This window comes from Protopterus annectens, chromosome 3.part1 (genome assembly GCF_019279795.1).
Source record: "Protopterus annectens isolate FY-2018-M chromosome 3.part1, PAN1.0, whole genome shotgun sequence".
NCBI lineage: Eukaryota > Metazoa > Chordata > Ceratodontiformes > Protopteridae > Protopterus > Protopterus annectens.
In genome coordinates, this window is record NC_056732.1 from 352,695,827 (window position 1) to 352,720,145 (window position 24,319).

General features: G+C 40.1%; 1 protein-coding gene across 1 annotated transcript in view; it reads left to right on the forward strand.

Moving 5' to 3' along the window:
- HIBADH (3-hydroxyisobutyrate dehydrogenase) overlaps nucleotides 1-24,319 on the forward strand; it is a 1,358,718-nt gene that overhangs the window by 947,321 nt on the left and 387,078 nt on the right. The window lies entirely within an intron of this gene.

Sequence of the window (24,319 nt, forward strand, 5' to 3'; positions counted from 1 at the left end):
TAATGTTGATGTAGAGTATAAAACGGTCACAGACACTGTGGATGAGGGGAGGTCACATTTCCTATTAATTACCATGTGATTGTGCAGTTATTGCACTCTGTTTGCCTTGTCTCAGATGTGGGGCCACTCTGACCTATTAAGTTGTCATGTTGTAATTGAGATAAAAGAGGAATTTACTTTGCATATCTGTTAAGTGGTTTATCAATATTCTTTGCCATTTACTTCTTGAAATTGAGTTTGTAAAAACAGTGAACCAGCTTGTTTTTTGCTATTGTTTAGCAGTTAGCATTCATTATTTTAAATAAAGGGCAGACAATAGAAAATCTGTCATCTGAGGCTGGAGGATTTTCTTGAGCTATGTTAAATCATGCAGATTAATGACACCAGAGTCATTGAGCAGCCTAATCGCCACTAGCATGGCTGTGCAGTGTGAAACCGTGTGCCTGTATTTATGTAAATGTTATGTGCCATGCTTTGTGTATTTTTTTCAATATGAAGTAGCCACACCTTCCACACATGACATGTTTTATTGCACTAAGACTATGTACAACTGAAACTGATGGTTTGCTAAAGACATGTGTGCACTTGCATGGATAAATATTTTTCTTGATGAAAACAGTACCGTGTTCCTGATGTTTTCACTGCATTATTATAGAGCAGGATATTTTGCAGAGTGTTTGCTGCAGCCGTTTCCATGCAAGTCTTTCATTTTTAAGGGTATTTTTATTGAGCCTAAGAGTGTATATGACTAAAACGGCTACTTTGCTACATGTATGTGCATACTTGTGTTGTTGTGTCTTTCGGCTTTTCCCGGTTAGGGGTCGACACAACGGAATGCTGGTCCACTAATGATTGGCAGTAGATTTTTACGTGCCGAGTTGCCAGCCCTGACGCACAACCTTCAACGAAGGTATGCCCATTCAAGCATGACTCCACACAGAAGACGCTCTAGCTGAGAATCGAACAGGACAACGTCTTACTGTGAGGCGACAATGCTACCGCAGCACCACTTGTGTACGCATACATAAATATGTGAACTATTCTAAAAACATGCAGCATTTGTTCCCCATTGCTTTCACATGGTGCCGAATACTGACAATTAACTGTTATACAATTGTAGTTGTAGTACTTTTTATTGAGATTCTGTTATTTTAACTATATATGTTTTAAATATTTTTTCATTTGATATATAGCTGCTGTGCACTGTTTACATTGTAAAGGCTCATTGAGGAAGTCGTCCGAGGCCTCCCTGTAATGTTTGATACTGCATGTCCCACAGTTTGTCCTCTCCACTTTCGTGTGGTTTGGTTATGGGTGGGGATAGAACTTATTTGACAAGACCTCTGCTACACTTCATGCTTTTACTCCTCCGTAAGACGTTTAATACTCTGAAACTCATCCAGCCTGCCCAGCAGGCACTTTTTCATCCCTGATATAGAAGTTTGCTTAACTGGCTTGTAATTCTTAGGGTGTTTCCTGGATATGCCTTTGTGCAGGGGAACTACCGCTGCAGCCCTTCAGTTGTGTAGCATGAACTGCACTGTTTAGGCAGTCATCCTAAAGGTGCTCCTGTGAACTCAGTTGGCATCTGTGAGAGACAGCTCATCTGGTCTTTCTGCCTCGTTTCCTCAAAGACTGTAGAGCTCTTATTTCTGTCTTTTTCACCTACTGCCCTATTTGTGGCAGCCATTCCTATATTGCCTTCTTGATGTTTTCTCAGTAAATATGTAAAAAACGTCCATTATTTTTGCTCAGGCCCTAGCCTAAGCTATTTTGTTGCCGATTTCCAGTCCCCCTGTGTTCCCCATCGTGTTTAAAATCCTATTTTGTCTATTCCTCATTTCTTTAGCTTCTTTTGTATGCCTGCATTAGTCTATTAGATGACTTTTGCTTTTTTGTAAACCTTTCTCATTTCCAAATTTCACCTTCTTATAAGCTTTTCTGTTCTCATTTGCAGCTTCTTTCACTTCTCCTCTGAACTAGGTTGGATGTTTCATTTTTCCACACTTCCCTTCTTGCACCTTCACTGTTGTACCCACATCTCTTACATGATTGCCAGTGTCTGACACACACTGTCCCATTGTATTTTCTCCGTGCTTCTTAACAGATTGAACTTCTGCCCTCCTTGCTCTTTTTTACCATTCCCTTTTACTCCTGCTCATTTCAGGGATTAATCACAGTGTGCCTTGCTTACTGTTGCCTAGTTTGTTGTATCGCTTCCTTTCTTCCTTACCGTACAGAATTGTGTCATTCAGAATTAAAATGTTTCCCTTCCTCTTTGATGTCATCACATTCTGCTTGAGCTTGTCTTGCACTTCTGCCATTTGTCCCCCTTCCCTCCTTGTAGTTGACACTTCCTGTTTTGCTGGCAGACTGTAGCTCTTCTTGTCCACCATCTGATCCTGCTTCTGTCATCCTTTCCTACATGTAATACTCTGAACCACAATCAGCTGTCAAAAATCCCATTCCATTTTATTAAATCTTAGGGCCAACTGTTTAGTTTCTCTGTCAGCCTTTAGTGTTTTCCACAGTGCAGGTTATCTCATCCAAAATGTACACTTTCATACTGCTCCCTCCTTTGCTGTACACCCAGATAAACAACAGCACCATATCCAATTCTGAATCTGATGTAACCCAGTTGTGTGTTACAGAGTTCACCCCTGAATCCCAAAACAACAACCATGGTTTTAATGATTTGTTTCTTTAAGCTGAAGCGTTGATTACAAGGTGCCATTTTTCACCTGCAGAAGTCCTCTTCATCAGGTCAGGATGTACTTACCCCTGTTTGCATTCAGTGGTAGTGGGTACAGTCTGTTCCATGACATTGAGAAATAGTGTAGTGTTTCTGCCCCAGGGAGCAGTCTGCTGCATGGCATCAAAGGATAATTCCCCATGTCTGCCTCAGGGAACAAGTCAGCTCCATAACATTGAGGGATAATGCCCGGTGTCTGCCCCAGGGAGCAAGTCCTCTCCATGGCATTAAGGGATAGTGCTTCATATTTGCCCCAGGGATCAAGTCCACGCCATGGGATCAAGGGATAATGGCCCGTGTTTACCACTAGGAGCTGTCTGCTCCACAACATTGAGGGATAATGCCTCATGTCTGCCCCAGGGAGAAGACCGCTGCATGGCATGGAAGGATAATTCCCCGAGTCTGCCCCAGGCAGCAGTCTTCTCCATGACATCAAGGGATAATGCCCCATATCTGCCCCAGGGAGCAAGTCTGCTCCATGACATCGAAGGATAATGCTCCGTGTTTGCCCCAGGAGGCATTCCTCTCCATGGCATCGAGGGATAATGCCCCATGTCTCCCCCAGGGAGCAGTCCGCTCCATGGCATTAAAGGATAATGCCCCACGTCTACCCTACAATACTTGAGTTTGATTAATGACTTGGGCACTGGACGGGCTAGTGGGTGGGAAGTAGAAATTATAAGAAATACATATTCAGTTATAAGAACAATAGTGAGAATTGTTTCATCTAGGGAAGGATTGGTTTTTATACCTGTCTATAAAACAAATATAAGCCTACTAATGGAATATGGCTCAAATTTTGGGTTTATTCTAGAAGCTGTATTAGAGTAGAAAAGGTTCAGAGGCTCTTCACAATGAAAATTAGAGATCTGCTTTTTGCCCTTATGAAACTACATTAAAAGGACTTTTATTTATTTGTTTTTTATGTTGTAGGCAATTTAGGGGAGATGTGTCGATTTAGAAGTGCTTAAATCATCCAGACCATGATTGTCTAAATTGATGTTAATTTTTTCTGCTTGAAAAATGTACTAGAAATAATCTCCAATTGGATTGTCAAGGCAGTGTATAGAAAATTAATAATTGTTTTCAATATAGAGCAGGACAAAATGGGACTTTTTCCACAATGTGCTTAAAAATAAGGCTGGTTTATGATTTGGAGAAAGGGGTATATTTGTCATTATTTAGGTAGAAAAAGGCCAATAATTATCTCTGGTAAGGTTTATGGCCAACTCTTAAACATAGAATTAGAAAGCTTAGATTTCAGCCTATAGCCCATAAGCTGTCCAGTGCCTTACAGTGACTTATCTATGTTCTAGTAAAGCAGTAACGGTCACTTTTGCTGCTTTGTGCTTTCTACATTAGATGCTTAGTAGATGGAACATTTTTTTAATATGACCTTTGGAATGTGCATATCCCAGGTCTTGATGTAACACAGTGGAACTGCCGTTTATCAGCAAACTTCCTAAATTATGCTCTGTACTTCATACGGAGGAATGTTGCTGACATGACAACATCAAGAATGCAAAGTCTTGTAAACAGATTTCAGGGCAGTAATAGCACTTTGATTTGTATCACTCATTTGAATGTTCTTCTTTCGGCTTTTCCCGGTTAGGGGTCGCCACAGCGGAACTCCGGTCTGCTAATGATTGGCAGTAGAAATTTTTACAGGTGCCAAGGTGCCAGCTTGATGCCCGACCTTCAGCAAAGGCACTCCCATTCTACGCATGTCTTTCAAACGCCACTCGACCAAAGGGAGGACATGCACACTCCACACAGAATGCGCTCCAGCCGAGAATCGAACGGGAGAACCGCTTGCTGTGAGGCAACAACGCTACCGCTGCACCACCGTGGCTACTGTGTCACTCATTTGAATAATTTCTGGAAATTGTGAATAGTAAAAAGTATATAATAAAAAGATGCTAGCTTTGTGAGCTGTACCAATCGTCAGTCATAGTCCTTCTGAAAATGAGTCTAATGCCACTGGGCCTTTCAGAATATTATTTTGACACGGGTTACACACAACAAACTACTGCAACCACTTTCTTGCAGACTGAATTGACGTACCTCACCAGTGTAAGACATTGCATCTTCTTTTTTGCATTGAACTACTTCCAAATGTAACTCATGGAGTCTTTTCAGTATTTCCTGTCTCAGCTGCTTTCAGAACACTTAAGTTACCTGCTTTGATCAGCAGACAAGAAGTACAGCTTATCTCCTGTATGAACACACAGTAAACCAGAATGTCTTTCAGAATGGCACTTTTTTGTAGGCACCTGGAAATTTTTGTAAGTAGGATAATTTCGGAATCATCCTCCGTGAACTTCTGAAATTCTTTGCAGTTTTCCTTTCCATGGTTAATTTCTGTATGTCATCCTCCAAGCAATCCTAATGTTGATCTTTCAGATAGAATGACTCATCATATGTGTTATATCCACATGGTGTCCAGCTTTAAGTAACCTGCTGATAGGTCATCATAGTCGTAAATGTAGTGTGCATTCATGTACATGAGCTGTGCAGGGTGTTTTGTCTACAGTTACAGCAATAGCGAGATTCACAGAATAATGCTACTGCCAGAATACTTGCATCTTGGACACCAGGCATGCATACCATGGGCAAAGGTCCATACCCTAAGCTTGTGTGTCCACCCTCGTGTTGCAGTGTATGTAACATTTTGCCAGTCTGCCTGTGGAGAACAGTTGGGCAGGTCTTTCCATACAAATCAGAGACATTACTAGCAGTGGCAGTAAGAAATTTTAACAGCAGCATTAAAAACAGAAGAAAGTCCCTGAGGTTCTGCAAGTAACAGCAGCAGCAGCCTTTACATTTCTGATACCACAGTAGCCTGTTACAGACCTAGGACCACTAACATTACCTTCCATAGCAGGCTGAACTATGCTAGATGGCAAAGGTCAGATGTCTGTATTGCTGTACATAAAGGATAACATATTCATGACTTGCTCATCTATAGCAGTATACTGTTTCATCTGGATTATCATGCAAGATGTCGTCAAAACAGCCATCCTTATCCACACCCCTCTGACCGCCACATGTACCCTGCATAAACACCCTATTATGCCATTTGCAATGTGATGCTTGACGGCACATTTTGCACTGCCTAACTCTGCTTTGTATTCCACACTGTAGTATCCGATTATGACATGTAGGGATAGGGAAGCAACACTCGGTGTTTGCTGTTCCATACTCAGTGGAGCATGGAACAGTTCATGATAGGCTCAGCTTTCATTGCCATGACTATAGAGCACCTTACCTTTGCAGACTTTGCTTATGCTGGGATCCAGCGGTACTGTCACTCTGGTTGACTAGAGCTCTCTGATACTTTGTGAGGCCCAGTAGAGTTTTTGTCCCACTTTATTGCTGTGTTTCTGCTGCTGTTCCCCATACATCTAATGGTGGACAGAATACTAAAGATGGCTCTTTCTTTACTTGTTTAGGTAATTTTATTAGTTTTGTTCAGCTGTGGTCTTGCTGAGCATATCTGTGTGCATTTAACATTGGATACACACATATTGTTTTAGATGTAGTTAGTCTGCACTTGTCACCCCATTCTTTAGGCTACATCTCCACAGTGTACCCTGTGATTCATATGTTTGAGAATTATGAACAATTATGGGAGACAGCTATTGAATACCTGCTCTGTGCCTCAACACCTCCTCTTCTAGGTAAGCAGTGGTGAGAGTACAACAATTCACTAGAGTACTGTCATCATGAATTTCATATGCTTTTGGTATGTGGTTTGTAACGCGTACCAACCTTACACAATTGTGGACCACATTTGTAAAAACATAGAAAGTTGTTCATAAATATAGCCGCATTCTTTGCAAACTTAGTGGTTTATTCAGTGATTTCTTAAAATACTATGCAATATTTATGATCACACTTAGTTTTATCCTTTTTACCTTGAATATATTGACAAAACTTCAGACAGTGATAAATACAAGTAATTGTTTTTCAGATTGTGCATGTCTCTCCTCTCTCTGTCATGTATGCATTTTTAAAACTTTGTTTACCCGTGAGTAATGACAGTTCTTTTTTCATTTTGTACACATCTTTTAGTGAGGGGTGGTGCATTCACTAAATGTTCTGGGCCCAGATACCGCAGGACTTTCTCCTGTTAAAATCATGACTTGTATACTAGTGCACTCTTCTTGTAACTTAATTTACCAAAATACTTTGTTAGCATCTGGAAAAAAAATGTCATATTTAACTTGCCAAACATCGCTTCTGTAGTACAAAGTGGATGATGATCTGTCTTAAATGTTTGGTCAATGTCTTAGTAATCCATGCATGTGTACAGATAGAGTTGAACCACAGTAAATGTGCTGTTCACAGAGTCATTTGATTTATTCTGTTTTACATTTGCTGTCATGTTGTCCACGCTGTGCAGTTCTTTGACAGTTTTACTCTGTACAACTACTGAAACTTTCCTAGAAGAACACACTTATTACACGAGAGGATCTGTTTGTACATGATGAAAACATTGCAAACAACCTAAACAAACAAGTACATCTTTGAAATTATGCAGCATATAATTGCATTATATACACTTGTACTTAATTCTGTTCTCCATGCCAGGCCTGGCCTCTGCCAAGTCAGATTTTGTTCTCCATGCCAGGCCTGGCCTCTGCCAAGTCAGATTTTGTTCCCAGAATTTGAAACCGAATCTTGTATTTATTACTGTGCTCACAAGTGCAAATAATTTTTGTCCCCCTGATGGCCTTAATTAGTAAGCAGTTTGCAAATGGGGAGATTTAGTTGTTCCTGTTAGATTTTGTGATTTGAGTGATTAGTTTCAGCGATTCAGATGATTGAACATGTATTTCTGCCCTCTGTTAATGATTAAATGTAATACTTTGCAATATCTCGAGTTGCACTGTTCAGATCTCAGATGATTTTTGCTCCAGGTTTTTCTGTGATTCCTGATCTTGCAAAGTGTTCAGTCCTTATACACGTAGTTCCAGAAAGAAATCTCGCCTGTGTTCTACCATATGCATCTGCATTAGTAGACACTTAATTTTCCTTTGTGTACATTTTAGTGGAAAAAATTGTCATATTGCATAGCTTCCATAACTCAACAGTCCACCTCTTACTCAGTTGTTTTGTATGACAACAACCAGTTTGTTTCATACAAGTGAATAATGCTCATCAAACTCAAGGTCTTTGGTTTTATTATTTAAATAAGTGGCATATGTGTCCGTTCTTTTTCTGGCAGCATAAAGAACAAATGGCAGACATACACTAGACTGTTTTCTAGCCTTACAGTAGTCCTGGAACTTCTGTTTCATTGTAGCTGCTATATCCTTTTGTGTCTTATTAAATGTAGATGTATTATAATTTTTTATTACTTAATCTTCAACATGCAGAGGTTTGACTTACTGTACCTTCACATCTAGTTGTTCCTTTTGCAGTCTGAAACAAATCAAACTAATCTATCCACATTTTTCAGTTTTCTGATAAGCTGCCTTGCAGAGAGAGAGAGTGAGAGAGAGAGAAAAATGTGCAGTAAGTTGTAGCTGTACCATGTCTGTTGCTTCCCTACTAGAGATCAAAGGCTGTTTGATTGGGTTCCAGCTGCCCATTCATGTTTGTTTGAAGTGATTATTGCTTGCAGGAGTTTTCATTTTAATGTAGTGTGGCTTATATGTTTGAGCAAGACTGGTGTGTGCTGTATTGGGAAGTTTTATTTTTTTTCCAGTATTGTCTGACTGGAGTCATTATATACAAATTAGGGAGGTGGGTAAAGTCCATCACAGTGTTTATTTTTGTTTTTTGGGTGGGGGGATTCTGACTACACCTCTTGTGTTTTAATTACAACACTAGCAATTTAAGTGAATCATATATTTGGTTTATTTGTAATGGAGAATTTATTCTGCAAGCCAAATAAAATAGCAATAAACCTGCCTGTCAGCTCAGTGGTTTGACTTTTTACATCTGCAGTAAACACAGACTGTGATTCAACATAATACATTATTCGGTTTGCATCAGATGATTCTTTAAGTCCCTAACAGTGGCTTGTTGATTACATTTAGGACTGAGAAGGCTTCGCTGCATGCCTTACCGCAAGTCATCCTGGATTCACCAGCCAGGGTAGAAGTTCCCTGGGTGTTGCTTCACTTACTGGGCCTCATGGTCAGCCTGTAGATTAAATGTTATCTGTAATTTGATGGGAGCTGTCTCTCCAAGTTTTGGAGGATAACCTTGGCAAACATTGGTTGAGATTAATTCTGCATTTTATGCTGGTTTCTAAAGGTCAGGTACTGTCCGAGGCATGCACATCACACACCATAGCTTGCATACCGGGGACATTCAATGCCAAATGAGTCTAGGCTACACCCTTTTGAGCTTAGGAGTATGAAGGGCTCTTCTTTCCCCTCAATGCCCCGTAGAGATCCTTAACTCTGAGACGTAAAAGAATAATAAGACGTCTTGTTCTCATAGCTGCCAACCGGGTGACTCTTCCTTTAGGCATAATGAAGTCAATTGTAAACTGTAGCTCCTCTGTTTTCCCCTCTGGAACAACTTAACCATTGTGCATGAAAGAAGGATGAGGAGATTATGGTCATCCTTTCCCATGGGGCTTGCTCTAAGAAATCTGTGTATGAAAGAAGGATGATGAGATCATGGTCATCCTTTCCCATGGGGCTTGCTCTAAGAAATCCGTGCATGAAAGAAGGATGATGAGATCGTGGTCATCCTTTCCCATGGGGCTTGCTCTAAGAAATCCGTGCATGAAAGAAGGATGATGAGGTCGTGGTCATCCTTTCCCATGGGGATTGCTCTAAGAAATCCGTGCATGAAAGAAGGATGAGGAGATCGTGGTCATCCTTTCCCATGGGGATTTGCCCTAAGAAATCTGTGTATGAAAGAAGGATGAGGAGATTGTGATCATCCTTTCCAATGGGGATTGCCCTAAGAAATACAATTTTTGTATCCAGGAAGCATCCAGATAGTGCTCCTACTGCTTCTGTGAAGGCAACTGCCTTCTATATACCCATGAAGGAGTGGAATAAGAGCCTAACAAAGCATTTTACTGTAGATTCCAGAATGACATCTTAAGTGTACCATAGGTCCTGGAAACCACACCATTGTACCACCTTCTGAAAGTTTAATGCTTGGAAATAGCTAAGCAAGAGAGTGTTTTCTGCCCTGTAAGACTTGGGTTTCTTGATTTTTTTTCTTTACCTCACCTGTCCATGTTTTGCTCTTCTTTGCGACACCTCCAGGCATTTCTCTAGTTACAGCCTACTGACACCTGTAGCTGTCTGATATTGCCTATTCCTATTTACATTTATATGCAGCACAGTTTTGAAATTATTAGTTATTGAAATATTTCATCTTAAAGATTACATGTTGGATAATACAACTACACTAATACTTGGCCTCTGTCTAGTGTAGGTAACACAATATTAATTAATATGATATTTATATTGTCATACATTTCAACAACTAAGTGGCACTTGAGTGGTTGCTGATATATTGTAAGTAGTTTGCAATATATTACAAACTTAATAGCTACTGTGTTTATTGTGACTTTTAAGATAATACTACCACCGTAAAGAATAGTTTATGAAGAGCTTACCTTTTACACTTTTGGAATCCTTCTGGTTCAGGAGATATGAACATTTGTTTGAAGTGTGATCCTATAGTTTGATTTTATCAAAAACCTTGGGCTTCGTCCATTGGAAGTTACAGTGCATACTTTCAGAGCCTCCATTGGAAGGAGTGAATTAATGGATTAGGCAGTAGAAAAGCTGGTAGACCTTCGTGAGTTTGGGATTAAGTAAGATATGAAATAAGGCTTTTACTGTAGTTTCAACAGTAGGATGCCATATGGTTCTCCCTAATCTTCACTTCCCTGATGCTGTGGTTATGCCTGCAGTTAATGGCATGGCCCAAACTCTTCTATTTTAAGGGTGACCTTAGGCAAACTATTCTAGAATCCATTTTGCAGGGGGATTTCCTGTTTGGACTGGCCTTCAAGGATCAAGGTGAGAGCCTTCAAAGAAAAACAAAATTTGACCAATATGGATGATCTGTATGACACCCAATCCTCCTCTTCCCCTTATTCAGTACCATTTTAGTTCTCTAGGAGGAGAAGCCCCCATTAAAAGGGCATTTCTGACTTTCCCAGCTGTGCAGGACAATACGTACTGTTGGCACTGGATGACTATTATGTTCATGTAGTATTGGCACATCAGTACATCAGGTTTTATTTACATTTGTTGACCTAGTCAGAGCATTGATCCAGGTCGACAGTTTTCAGACACGCTGTGGGAGAATTTGAGTAGGAAGCAATATTAAACAAAATAGTTTCAGCACACGAATATAAAAACAGTATTAAGCATGCAAAAATATAACAGCATTGTAGAAGTTTAGCAGAGTGGGAACCTATGCAATACAGCATCTGGTGTTCAAAAACATTATAACAGTATAGTAGAAGTCTGTTGAACAATGTTAATATACAAGGTGTATATGATTCTATTTAAGGAGTTATAGGTTAATGCAGACTTTGGCGACAGGATGGTAAAATGGATGGTGGAGGATGAGTAAAACAGTGAGCGAAGTACAATAGAGAGAAGTGATGGTTGTGAAAGTTTGGAAGTGTTGAAGAGTAGGGAGGGGAGGGTGCATGACATACAGAGGGGCAAGAGAAGAGGGATAAATTTAGCATAGATGTCTTTACATTAAGTTATGAGGTGGGTATAAGGAGGTATGACAGAGAGCATGTAATGGAGGTATGGAGTCAAGTAATGCCTTATGGAAAAAAGCATTACAAGCAGCTCTTGTGTAAAAATTTTGTAAGCTGTTGGGATGGAGGTGATGTCTCTAAGGTTAGCATGGAGTAAATACCATGACTGAGTAGCTGTGGTTGATGCACTGGAGTTTTGTGAGATTTTCTATGGCAACTTTCCTGCAGGCTCATTCCATTGATGCTACAGGCTGTGTGTGGATGGCATTGCTGTGCATGGTTAATGCCTTTTAGCACGTTGTCTTTAGTCCACACAAGAAGTTTTTTTTTGATCACTCTGGGTAAGCATCACTTTCAGTACAAAAGTGTTATCATTTTGTCTGTCCTCTACACCCATTGTTTACCATAGGCTGAAGTCTAATATTTCACCTGGTCTTAATGTATATGTAACCATTAAGCCAGTTTTAGTAGTTAAGGCAGTTAGAATTTGACTAGTTTTAGTAGTGTATAGCAAGGGTACATACATATATATTTATTTCCTTCATTTTTCATGTTTACTTTTTTACATTCTTATTTATAAAGTTATATGTAAGCATGTCAAGTATTTATTATCCATTTTCAGTGTTCATTTGTTTGAGTTGCGTGTCTTTAAAATTTTAATTGTATGTAATTGAAAGAGTTTTATAAGTAATGTATAGCACTTGTGTATTTATCTGAAGAAGTCTTGCTCCAAGACAAAAGCGCTAATCTGTGTGGTTTTATAAAAGATTTTGCCTTCATTGGTGGCCTGGATTCTTTTCATTTTTATTTTGTGTGTTTCATTTTCATTTACAGTGTGCTTTACCATAGTGCTAGCTATATAGTGCTAGAGGATTTACAGTTCTATTAAGGGATTCCCTGATAATGTCCCTGACTTGAGTGCACTCATGGTTTCAGTCTCTGAATGTCTCCATAAACTGGGAGAAACCTTCTCAGAGCCCATCTTTGAGGATTATCTTTATCAGACCAGAACTGTGCAGTCCTCTATTGGTTGCTCTTTCCTGTAGGGAGTGCCCAGGACACTCTACACTTGGATCCTGACTGAGGATAATCATGTTTGCGTCTTTCGGCTTTTCCCGGTTAGGGGTCGCCACAGCGGAACTCCGGTCTGCTAATGATTGGTACTGGATTTTTACGTACCGGGTTACCAGCCGTGACGCACAACGCCCCATTCTCACGTATGCCTCCACACAGAAGACGTTCTAGCTGAGAATCGAACATTGTTGTGGATAGTGAGGTGTCAGTAGTTAGAAAGTTGTCACACTGTCACAGTTTTTGTTAGTAGACCTTTATCACCATTCTCTGGAGTGGTGAATAATTCTCACAATGCTAATTTGAGTTTCACCTTCTTATAGCAGAACCTGCCAGAAGTCCTGATGACAGATGTTTCAGTAGTGAGTCAGAAGGAGAGGTGTACCTCCACAGGTCAGACTGTTCTATGTAAACCTGGTGGAGCTACAGAGTCTGTTATAAACGCTCTGGAAGGACAGCTGAAACCAGAGCCCTTTTCCATGCTGTGGTGTATGGACAAAAAGGAACAGTCCTCTAATGAAGAGCAACTTGTCAGTCTCATGTTGTGGACTTTGTCTTCACATTGGCCTGAAGTCATTTGACTCTGGAGGAAATTTATATTGACTGGGAAATTTGGGCACTGCTCCTGTCATAATTCTGGATCAGGAATATGCAAAACTCTCTCTAACAATTTCTGATGGGATCTGTTATGGACAGTTTCATGGAATGCTAGGCTAATGTCCTTGGGAGTCATTCTAAGCCTAGCCATATCACCAGTTTGTCACTTAGCTGTTATTCTATAGATGTTTAACTGTTCTTGCTATAATTTTATGTAAGTAATTTTCATTTGTAAAGGATTCATTGTTATGGTCCTACCTTCAGTGTATTTAAGCACTGCCTGTGTCCATTAGGAGGATAAGAGTCAGTCCTGGGGTAAATTTCCTATTTCCCATCTGTAGATCATTGAGTGTATTGTTTCTCTTCAGCCACTGTAGCCAGATAACACTTGCATATAAGTACTGAGTACATGCAGGAACAGTGCCGCTTTGTGCAGTCAGCCAGAGTGAATGCAGTCAAGAATGGAGATGCAGACACACGAGTGAGTTTGAAGTAATGAGTGAATCAGTTAGCTTAAATATGTGTTCTAATTACAGTTCCTGACATGTTTATGTACAGTAAATGTCCTGAACCCATACACTACTTCATTCTCTCTTGAATGCACGAAACAAGTGACATATGGTGCCAGAATGGTCTCCAAAGTTGAAGTAACAAACAAGCCATGAGGCATGCAGTTAGTTAAAAGTGGAGGAATATACAGGAGTGAACTTGCAAACTGGTCAGCGGTTATTCAGAGGTACTTAAACTCATTTAAATGATTTTTCAGTTGCCAAATAAAAGGCAAAGCATTTGAAACATTCAAAATAATTACCGAGATAAATGAAATGAATGAAATTGCAACATAACTGATAAAAGTATTAGAAATAAGTACAAAAGTGTTCAAAATAATTTCCGAAATGTTTAAAATGTACGAAAAGGCTAAAATGACCACGTTTCCTTGCAATGTACTACTTTTTTGCATTAATTAAAGCTATTCAAAGTGTCTGAAGTTTCTGGAATGTTCGCAGTGTTTGCGGTGTCAAACTGAAGCCTTTTCAAAGTGATTGTTGTGTATTCGAACATAATTGCAAGTACCTGGTCTATACTTGTGTTTAAATGTATTTTGTTGTATTGCTGAGAACTGGAGAGAGATTGAACAAAAATATTTTATACAGGTTGCTTTTTCTGATAGACCCACGTACAAAAGCCTTCATACTTTTTAATTTAGCAGACTCAGAAGCCATTGAGAGAGAATGCTCATTTGTGTATGCACCTGCCATGTATGCAGGGAAGGGAGAAAACCATCATATTGTGATACAGGCTGAAATGTGGAAAGACCAGAGTGCTTAAAATGTAAATTTAGAGAAATGTGAGACCCTCAAATGAATATTAGTGGAAGGACACATGTTTTACACAAGAAATCAAAAGCCTGGTGAAACTATAACAGCATATATTTCTGATTTGGGAAATAAAGCTAAAATGTGCAGAGCTGGGGATTTGTGAGATAGATTTATAAAGGACAGACTTGTATCTGGTGTTAATGATGCAGTCAGAAAGAATTTTGTAAATCGGAGTGTGTGTTGTACCTTTAAGAGCCATTCCAGTCTGTGGGCACATGCATATAAGTACAGAGCACGTGCAAGCAAGAGTGCCATTTTGAATGAGCAGCCAGAGTGAAAGCATGCATGTGTGTAGCAGTCAGTTTGTTTGTTTTTATGTTCCAGTCATCCATTCTGATGTCTTTGTGCGTAACAAACAACTTAAACGAACACCCAGCCTCATCGTCTTATCTGAATACACAAGACAAGTGACATAGTGTCAAATTGGGATCCAAAGTAAAACTTCTTCAAAACCATAAGGTGCACAGTTACAACTGGAGGAATATACAGAAGTGAATAGTCGTATACTCAAATGACTCGCAGACAGGTCAGAATGACAAATCTAGGTGCTAAAACTCGTTTAAATGATTTTTTACTCAACTAATGTGAAACAAAGCATTTTAATTAAAATGTTCAAAACTGCGATATATTGATAAAAATACTCAAAATGCTTAAAGTGCTTGAAATAACTTCCGAATTGCATAAAATGTATAACAAAAGGAAAATTACTATGTGCTTCTTTTTTGTGTTAACTAAATTATTCAAAGTATCCGAAGTGTGCAAAGTGTTTGCAAGTGTGTTTGCAGTATTACAGTGCAATTATTTTGCAGAATACAGTCATTTCCAAAAGATTATTGTGCAGTTGAATATTTAAGTACCTGTTGTGTGCATTTATACATAATCACAAGGGCATTTTGTTGGCATGGTAGAAGGATTTCGCAGACCTGCTCCACTTGTATTTGATAATAATGTTGCTGAAAATTGGAGAGTGCTTGAGCAAGAGTATGATATTTTTATACAGGTTGCTTTTTCTGATAAAGACACAGGTACGAAGGCATTTATTCTGCTTAATTTAGCTGGTTCGGAAGCCTTTGAATGGGAGCATTCATTTGTGTATGCCCCTTCAATGTAAACAGGGGAGGGGGAAGACTGCCATATTGTGGTACTGCCTGAAATGCGGAAAGACCCTGAGTGCTTAAAACGTAAATTTAAAGAAATATGCATCCCCTAAATTGATATTACAATGGAAAGGCATATATATTTTACTCAAGCGATCAAAAGCCTGGTGAAACTTTTGCAGCATATATAACTGGCTTGAGAAACCAGGCAAAAACGTGCAGATTTGGTGATTTAAGAGATGAACTGATAAGACAGGCTTGTGTGTGGTATTAAAGATGATGCAGTGAGAAAGATTCTGCTTCCAGTTAGTGATTTAACTTTGAATTGAGATTTGTCAGATATATGAGCTTACAAAAAAGCACACAGATATGCTTACAAATGAGAAATGCATGCTTTAAGTATCTTCTAGTGCTAAAGTTGATAGTATGTAGCATGAGGTTAAAAGATACAGGCCTAAGGCCATGGTTACTTTAGCAAAACCTAGAGCAGCTTCAGTAAAACCCAGGGCAGACTCGGCAAAGCAGAGAGGGGTGATTCAGCAAAACATACGACAAGCCTCATACTCAACTGTCGCAGTTGTGGAGGTAGCCACGAGCCCAAACGAGAAAAGTGCTTAGCTTTTGGTCAACAGTGCCACCCATGTAAAAAGTGGAATAATTTCAAGAAGTTTTGTAAATCTAAAGGGAAACATTCTTTTGTTAAAACAGAGCTTTCAAAGAGGCAAGTTGATCAACTAGAAAGCTGCGACCCTACTTTTTATGTTGATGTGTCTGTGCTTGGTGAAACAGTCAATGCAGTAGATTTGTGGGCAGGGAATGAAGTATTTTGTACTATTCTGATTAATGGGAGTCCTGTAGAGTTGAAGGTTGATACTGGTTCAAAGTGCAATATTATGTCAGCAGAAATGTTTGCCATAGTAAGTGCTGGTGAGAAACTTGATCTGGCAAAGTGTGCGAAGCTCGTTATGGTGAAGAAATCCAAACCGAAGGCTCAGTAGTGCTTTCATGTTATTCTGCGGAGAACAGCTATGACTTCCTATTTTACATGGTCAGGAGACGCATGCAGTCATTGATAGGCCCCGAAGACAGTTTGAAAATTGGACTGCTTTCAATAAGCACATGTAACAACAAAAGTTTCACACAAACTTTTTTTCTGACTCTGCTGATCTATTTGAAGATAAGTTAGGCAAACTCCCAGTTGTGTACACCATGAAATTAAACCACGAGATAAGCCCAGTTATCAGACCAGCATGGAACGTTCCAGTAGCCATACAAGGCAGAGTCAGAGCCGAGCTACACAGAATGGTGTATCTAGGAGTAATTGTCCAGTAGAAGAACCAACTGAATGTGTATCCTCCATGGAGGTAGCTCCTAAGAAAATCTCAGACGATATTTGAATATGTATTAATCCAAGAGATTTGAACAAAGCACTAAAACGACCTCATCATCCAATGCGTACAGTCAAAGAAGTTGCTTCTCTCATGCCAAGTGCCACAGTTTTTTCTGCCTTAGATGCAAAAAGTTCATTTTGGCAAATTTTACTTGACCAGAAATCTTCATTGTTAACCACTTTCAGTACGCCGTTTGGAAATGCAGATTTTTGAGAATGCCGTTTGGGATAAATTCTGCCAGTGAAGTCTTTCAACGTGCAATGGAACAAATTTTTTCTGGCTGTTCATGTGGTATAATAGTGGATTATATTCTTGTAGGAGGCAGTGGTGAAGTCAAACATGCTAGGAACCTCAAGAAAGTTCGGGAATGTGCTCGTGAAGTGAATCTTAAGTTAAATCCCCAGAAATGTAAATTCAGGCTACAAGAAGTTACTTATATGGGTCATTTGTTTACCACTTCAGGATTATGACCAGATCCTTCCAAGCTAACTGCAGTTTTTGAGATTTATTTATTTATTTACCGGGAAGGTCCAATGTGCCAAGAAGTACCCATTTTCAGTGGAGGCCCGGGGAGAAAAGCTCCACAGTGATATATGCGATACATACATAAATACTGACAGTACAACAAAGTTATTAGCAAAGAAAGAGGCAATGCAGCTGTAACTTGAATCAATCTACTGACAGTACATGTATACATAGGTACAGAAATAGATGATCATCCAGAAATAAAGGTGAAGTTTTAGAAGGTAATATAGGATGGAGGTAGGAAAGGTGGGAGTAGTAGTAGGGGAGAGACAAAATCCGGTAGGAAAGGAGGGGGGGGGGGGGAGACAAAGATAGGTTACAAGTTGTGAGGATCTAGCACATGAGCATCACGACTGGGAGGAAAGCTGTTGTTTCAAAGATCTTTTAAAGAAAGATGTGTTGCTAGTGGATCTAAGTGAAGGTGGGAGAGAGTTGCATAGTTTAGCAGTGCAAGAGGAATAGAGTATTTGACCAGCAGAGAGGTTAATTATTTTCCACCTACAAGAGCATTTGGTTTTCAGAGCAGAGAGGTCTATTAGGGTGGTATAGTGTAAATAGATTAGAAAGGGCAGGGCAGCTGGATGGGTTGAATATTAGTTTGTGGGCAGTAGTTAGTTGAATGTATATAAGATGAAGAGGAAGTTCTAGCCAGTTTAGTAATTGAAGAGAGGCGCACTGGTGACATAAGTGTCGTCCACTAGTGATGAACTTTGCAATTTTGTTATAGCGTGACTGAAGTTTAGATTTAAGACTAGCCTTCATGTTGGTAAAGAGAGGAGCACCATAAAGATGAGAGGGGAGCAGGAAGGAGGAGACAAAGGCTAGTTTTGAGGAGTAGTTGAGGAATGTTTTGTGTCTGTATAGCATGTCCAGTTTCTGGTGTACTTTTTTAATGTTGCTGTGAATATGCATGTCAAAAGTTAGGTGTTCATCTTTGGTGACATCTAGAAGCTTAGTATGTGTGACAACCTCAATGGTAGTGTTATCTTGGGAGAGAATAGAAAAAGTGTCTTTGTTTATAGTAATGGTCTTCTTAGGGGTGAATAGCACAAGCTTAGTTTTCTTAGGATTTAATGCAAGGTGGTTGTTAGCCATCCATATTTCGGTGGAGCTGAGAGCTGACTGGGTAAGTTTCTGATGTTCGGATGGATAATTGGCAGTGCAGATGATAGCAGAATCATCTGCGTATTGGATGACTGTCCCTTGAGTGAGACTGAAGTGGAAGTCATTGATGAAAACGCTGAATAGTAGAGGCCCTAAGATGGATCCTTGGGGAACACCTGTAGTGGTGTTGAGGAAAGGAGAGAAAGTGTTGCCACTTACTAGCTTGGTAGTTTGAAAACCAGTGTAGGGTAGAGGGAGAGCTTCCCAAGTTGGATAGTTTTCTAAGAAGAGGAGGGTGGGAGATGGTATCAAAGGCTTTGGAAAGGTCGAGAAATAGAGAGGAGACAAGTTTTCTGGCATCACGAGCCCAATTGACAGAGTTGCAGAAGGATATTAGAGCTGTAGTGGTCGTATGTCCGAGTGTAAAACCATGCTGGGTTGCTGCCATTAGGTTATTGTCAAGTAGATAGTTAAGGAATTGGCTGTGAATACATATTTCGAGGATTTTTGAGGTAGGAGAGAGAATGGCAACGGTTCGAAAGTTGGAAATGTCTATTTTGTTTCTGTCTTTGTGGAGTGGGAGGTTAAATGCTTTTTTCCAAATGGTGGGAACATAAGGCTCTTGAATGGACCTATTAAGAAGTAAGTTGACAGGGTAGGCAATGGAATTTGCTGCTTTTTGAAGGAATTCTGGGGGCAGGTTGTCAGGAGCATTAGTGTATGGTTTTAATTTCAGAAGCAGTTTATTTACTTTGGCAGTAGGGATAGGTGCTAGAGAGAAGTTATGTGAGTGGGGAGAGGAGGTATTTGTAGCTGGAGGGTTTGGTGGGTTAGGATGAGTTTTAGGGGAAGTTGGTGGTGAGATTAGCTATAACGTTTATAAAATATGTGTTGAAGAGTGTGGCTATTTCGACTGGGCTTTTTTCTGGATTTGGACAGGGGTTAATGTTTGATCCTAGGTGTAGTAGGCTGTTGACCTGAGCTCCAGAAGTGTTGTATGTTTTTGCTGGTTTTGTAAAGTGTGATAGCATTTGGTTGCAAAGGTCTAGGTTATAAGGTCAGAGGGTTTTTGTGCTTCTGCCAAAGCTTCCAGGCTTTGTCTCTGGTGGTCATGTTCTGTTTGGTTGCTCTAGAGAGCCATGGGCCATCACTAGATTTTATACATTTTAGCCGGGGAGGTGCGAGGTTATTTAAGATGTTAAGGAATGTAGAGTTGAAAAATTCTACTGCGTCATCTAGAGGTAGTATTTTTAAGGAATCACAGTTAATGCTGTTTAAAGAATTGTTAAAGGCTGTAGGGGAAAAATGTGATAAGTCCCAAGTGTTTCTGTAGTGGTGATTGTGTAATGCTGCTTTGTGTATTATAAAGGCAGGTAAGTGGTCACTGATACTGTTTAGGAGGGAGATGCCAACTCCAGATGATGTGACCTCCTTACAGCATTTTCTTGGCATGGTCAACTATTTGGGCAAGTTCATCCCAGATTTGAATGAAGTTTCAGCACCGCTAAGAGAGCTGGCATGCAAAAATGTAACCTGGTCCTGGTTGGAACACCACCAAAGAGCATTCGATGTCCTGAAACAGAAAATTGCTAGTCCACCCACCTTAAGACATTATGATGTTCAGAAGCCTGTAACTTTCTTGTGGTGCCTCAGAGTTTGCTCTTGGTGCAGTCATTCCTCAAGAGGGCAGACCAGTAGCCTATGCATCCAGAACTCTAACCCAAACCGAGATGCAGTATGCTCAAATAGAAAAAGAGCTCCTGGCAATTGTATTTGCATGTTCTAAGTTCCTGCGAGATTGCAACATGTGATGTTAAAATTTACACTTGGTTTACACAAGTGGCAATCTTCTGTATCTTGCTGATACTTTATGCAGATTGCCCAGAAATACACTGAACAGCATGAAAATGAGAAATCTGATTTTGAAGTCATGGAATTAAGATTTTTCTTTCACACATCTTGATGAGCTTAGAACTCGCACAGCTTCAGATCCAGTTCTTCAGAAGCTCACTTTTGAGGATGGCCATCAAAGCAGTCTTGTTTACCACTAGATTGTGCAGCAGTATTTCCTTACAGAAATGACATTTTGATGGAAGATTGTATTATCCTGAAAGGTCCAAAAGTGATTGTTCCAAAATCCTTACAAGAAGATTATATTAAAATCTTACATCGTGGCCACCCAGGAACTGATTCTTCCAAAAGAAGGGCGAGAGGACTAGTATTTTAGCCTTCTATGTCAAAAGATATTGAGAGAGAAATCTCACCTTGTTCCCTTTGTAATGGTACTAAGCCACATCAACAAAAAGAACCACTTCATCTAAGCCAGATTCCTGAACTACCTTGGTCGATAGTAGCTACAGTCATTTTTGAATGGAACGGTCAACATTACTAGTGCTAGTAGACTCTTATTCAAATTGGAATGAGATTGACCTACTTCCTAATCTCCTGTCCAGTATTGTCATTATGAAGTTGGAGAGATTTTTCTGTCCGTGGTAGTCTGCACAAACATCTGACAACTGTGCACAGTTTACAAGTCAGCATTTCAAAAGATTTGCTGAAACGTGGGACTTTGTTCATGCTACGAGTAGTCCTGAATACCCACAATCTAATGGCTTGGCTGAAAGTGCAGTTCAAAATGCAAAACAGCTGTTGGTGAAATCTAAATGAGACAATACTGATATTTTTCTAAACCTGCTTAATCGCAGGAACATTCCTCGTGACATTCTACTTGATTTGCCTGCCCAGAGGTTAATGTTGAGACAAACCAGAACCACACTACCAGGCAGTAAGAATTTGTTGATTCCAAGGCCTGAAACAACAAAGCAGTAAAAGCTCTACTGCTAAAGAAGCATTTGTCCCAAAAGTCCCACTGTGACAAAGCTAGCAACTCTCTGAATCCATTGAAAGAAAGAGAGATGGGATGCAGAGAGCGAAAGGATTTGACCGAATAAGATTTGTGAAACGTTTGTGTGAGGAACCAAAATTGTACATTGTCGCAAGGGATGGAATTTAGGAGGAATTGGAAACATTTATTACCGGTGTTCAAGCCAATGTTACAGCATGTTGCCTGTAATAGAGACTCTAATTCTGAGTGATTTGTCTGATGTTGTTGTTCCAGAGAACATCTCATCTGTTCCTATTCCTGAAAGTATCCCAGACATTCCTGAAGAATATTCCCCAGTGACTGCCCTTGTTGCTAAACCCAGTTCTAATTATTACATTACGAGGTCAGGTCGTACCTCAAGACCTAATCCCAAATACACAGCAACCTGGACATGATTGCTGCTGTTTGTATATATTTGTATAATTTGCATGCTCATCCAATTGTCGTTTTTCATTTGCATGACAGAGTAGTCAGAGGGAGGATATAGATCAGAATGTCTTGTACCTTTAAGAGCCATTCCAGTCCATGGGCACCTGCATAAAAGTACAGAGCACGTGCAAGCAAGAGTGCCATTTCCAGTGAGTAGCTGGAGTGAAAGCATACATGTGTGTAGCAGTCAGTCAAAGTTTTATGTTCCAGTCATCCTTCCTGATATGTTTGTGTGTATAAATGACTTAAATGAATACCCAACCTCATCATCTTTTTTGAAAGACAAGCAACAGTTTTGCTTCGAGGTAGTAATTTAATGTTGAGCAAAGCCATAGAGATTTGTCAAATATGAACTTACAGAAAAGTACACAAACATGCTTACGAATGAGAAAAATGTGCTTGCAGTGTCTAACAGTGTGAATCTTGATGGTACGCAACGTAAGATTGGGTGCAAACTGAGAAAAAAAATGAAGGGTGTGGCAGCTTCTAACTCTAACCATAGCCCTAATGCGGCAGCAGCAACAAATGACCTTATTAACTAACGTAATTGTGGAGACAACCATGAACCTAAACACGAAAAGTGTTTAGCTTTCAGTCAGCAATGTCACAAATGTAAAAAGTGGAACAATTTCAAGAAGCCTTGCAAGTCTAAAGTGGCACATACTTTTATTAAAAGAGAGTATCCAAAGAAGCAAGTAGATCGATGGAAAGCTGTGAGCAAACCTTCTGTGTTGATGGTGTCTCTGTGATTGATGAAACTGGTCGTCAGGGGTATAAAACATGCAGCCGATGCCATTTTAATCAGTCTTTCTTGCCACGCGGTGCCCGAAGCAGAAGCAGTTTGCAAGTGCCGGTTGGCTGACTCCTGAAATTTTCGTTTTCGAGTTTCAGAACCGAAGGCTTTAAACTAAAGCTAAGTACCCCGTTCGGGAAACTTTTTCTTGCTTCTTACCGATGTCAATAAAAGTTAATAATTGCATTACTTGTGGGAAGCAAATACCTCATAAGGATTTTCATTTGTACTGTATTCCTTGCCTAGGCCCTGATCACAACATGCCTTGCTGTCGGTTCTGTGCTAAATTTAACCAACGCACTATTAAGCGTCGGTATATTTTTGCTGCTAAATATTTTGGTTCAAGATTTACCTACACTGAAATGTCATCGATTAGCAATCCGACTACCGGAGTTCACAAAAAATGCAAGGAAAAAGAGAAAGACAGACCGTCGAGGTGCAAAACTGACTAAGCTTCTCCTAAGCCAGTCCCTGGTTCGCCGGTACTCAGGTGCTTTCGCAGCCCCTGATGCCCACTACTTTTGAGTTGCAGGCCTCTACCGAGACCCATTCGGACTCCGGTATGCCGCGAGATTCGCAAAGTATTGACCCGCGGATGTCTCTCCCTTGGATGGGTCCAGAGCCGCTGAGCAGACACCGGCTTCTGAGGGTGTTTTCAGGCCTCGACATTTTTACATTAAACTGACGCCAGCAACAAAAACAAGGTCAAAAAAACAACTTCTATGTCTAAAAAACTGACGCATGAGCCACGTGCTCAGGCCCCTATGCCTAAAAAACAGATGATCAAAATGGCTGAGGATTTAATTACCTTGATCAGGGGTTCCTACCCCCCCCCAGCTAAGAGGCGTAGGAAGGCACTGATTATGAATCTTCAGATCAGGTTTCCACTTCTTCTGATTCCTCTTCTGATCAGGAATTTTCTATTCCACCTTATGAAGACTCTGATGCAGAGGAATCCATCCCTTCTGCTTCTCCTCCTGAGGATTACTCTTTTGGAGAGACTTTGCATACTTTAAGGGAACATTTTCACTGGGAGAGTCAGGACTTCTCAGAATCAAAAAAGAGGCTTAGGGATTTTCTTCTTCTTCCTCAGCATAGGCCTTTGACAGTACCTCCTGTATTAGACATTGTTGATGATGTGTTCTCGGAATCAAGCATGGCTCCTGATTCCCTGCCTCCGGCTCCTAGTACGCCAGACAGATATTACAGGGTTCCTGACACCCACAAATTTCTTTTCAAAAATCCTGCTGCTGATCCTGAGACTATTTCTCAGGGTCCCAAGGGTGTTAAGGCTTCTACAGCCAAAAATCCTACCCCTTCTGATAGAGATTCCAGGGCACTTGATAGATGGGGAAAGAAGGTTTATACGTCTGCAACCTTGGCAATCAGGGCTTTAAACTACCAGTTTCATATGCTTAAATATCAACAGCATGTTATGGGCTTACTTGCAAAGAAAATGATGTTGATTTCTGATTGTGTGGAAAATAGAGTTACAGGATTTATTGCATTCAGCAGAACAGGTTTGAAAACATACTTTGCAATGTGGTTTTGATTCCTTGGAGGCCTCTTGCAGGGCTGCCATAACTGGAT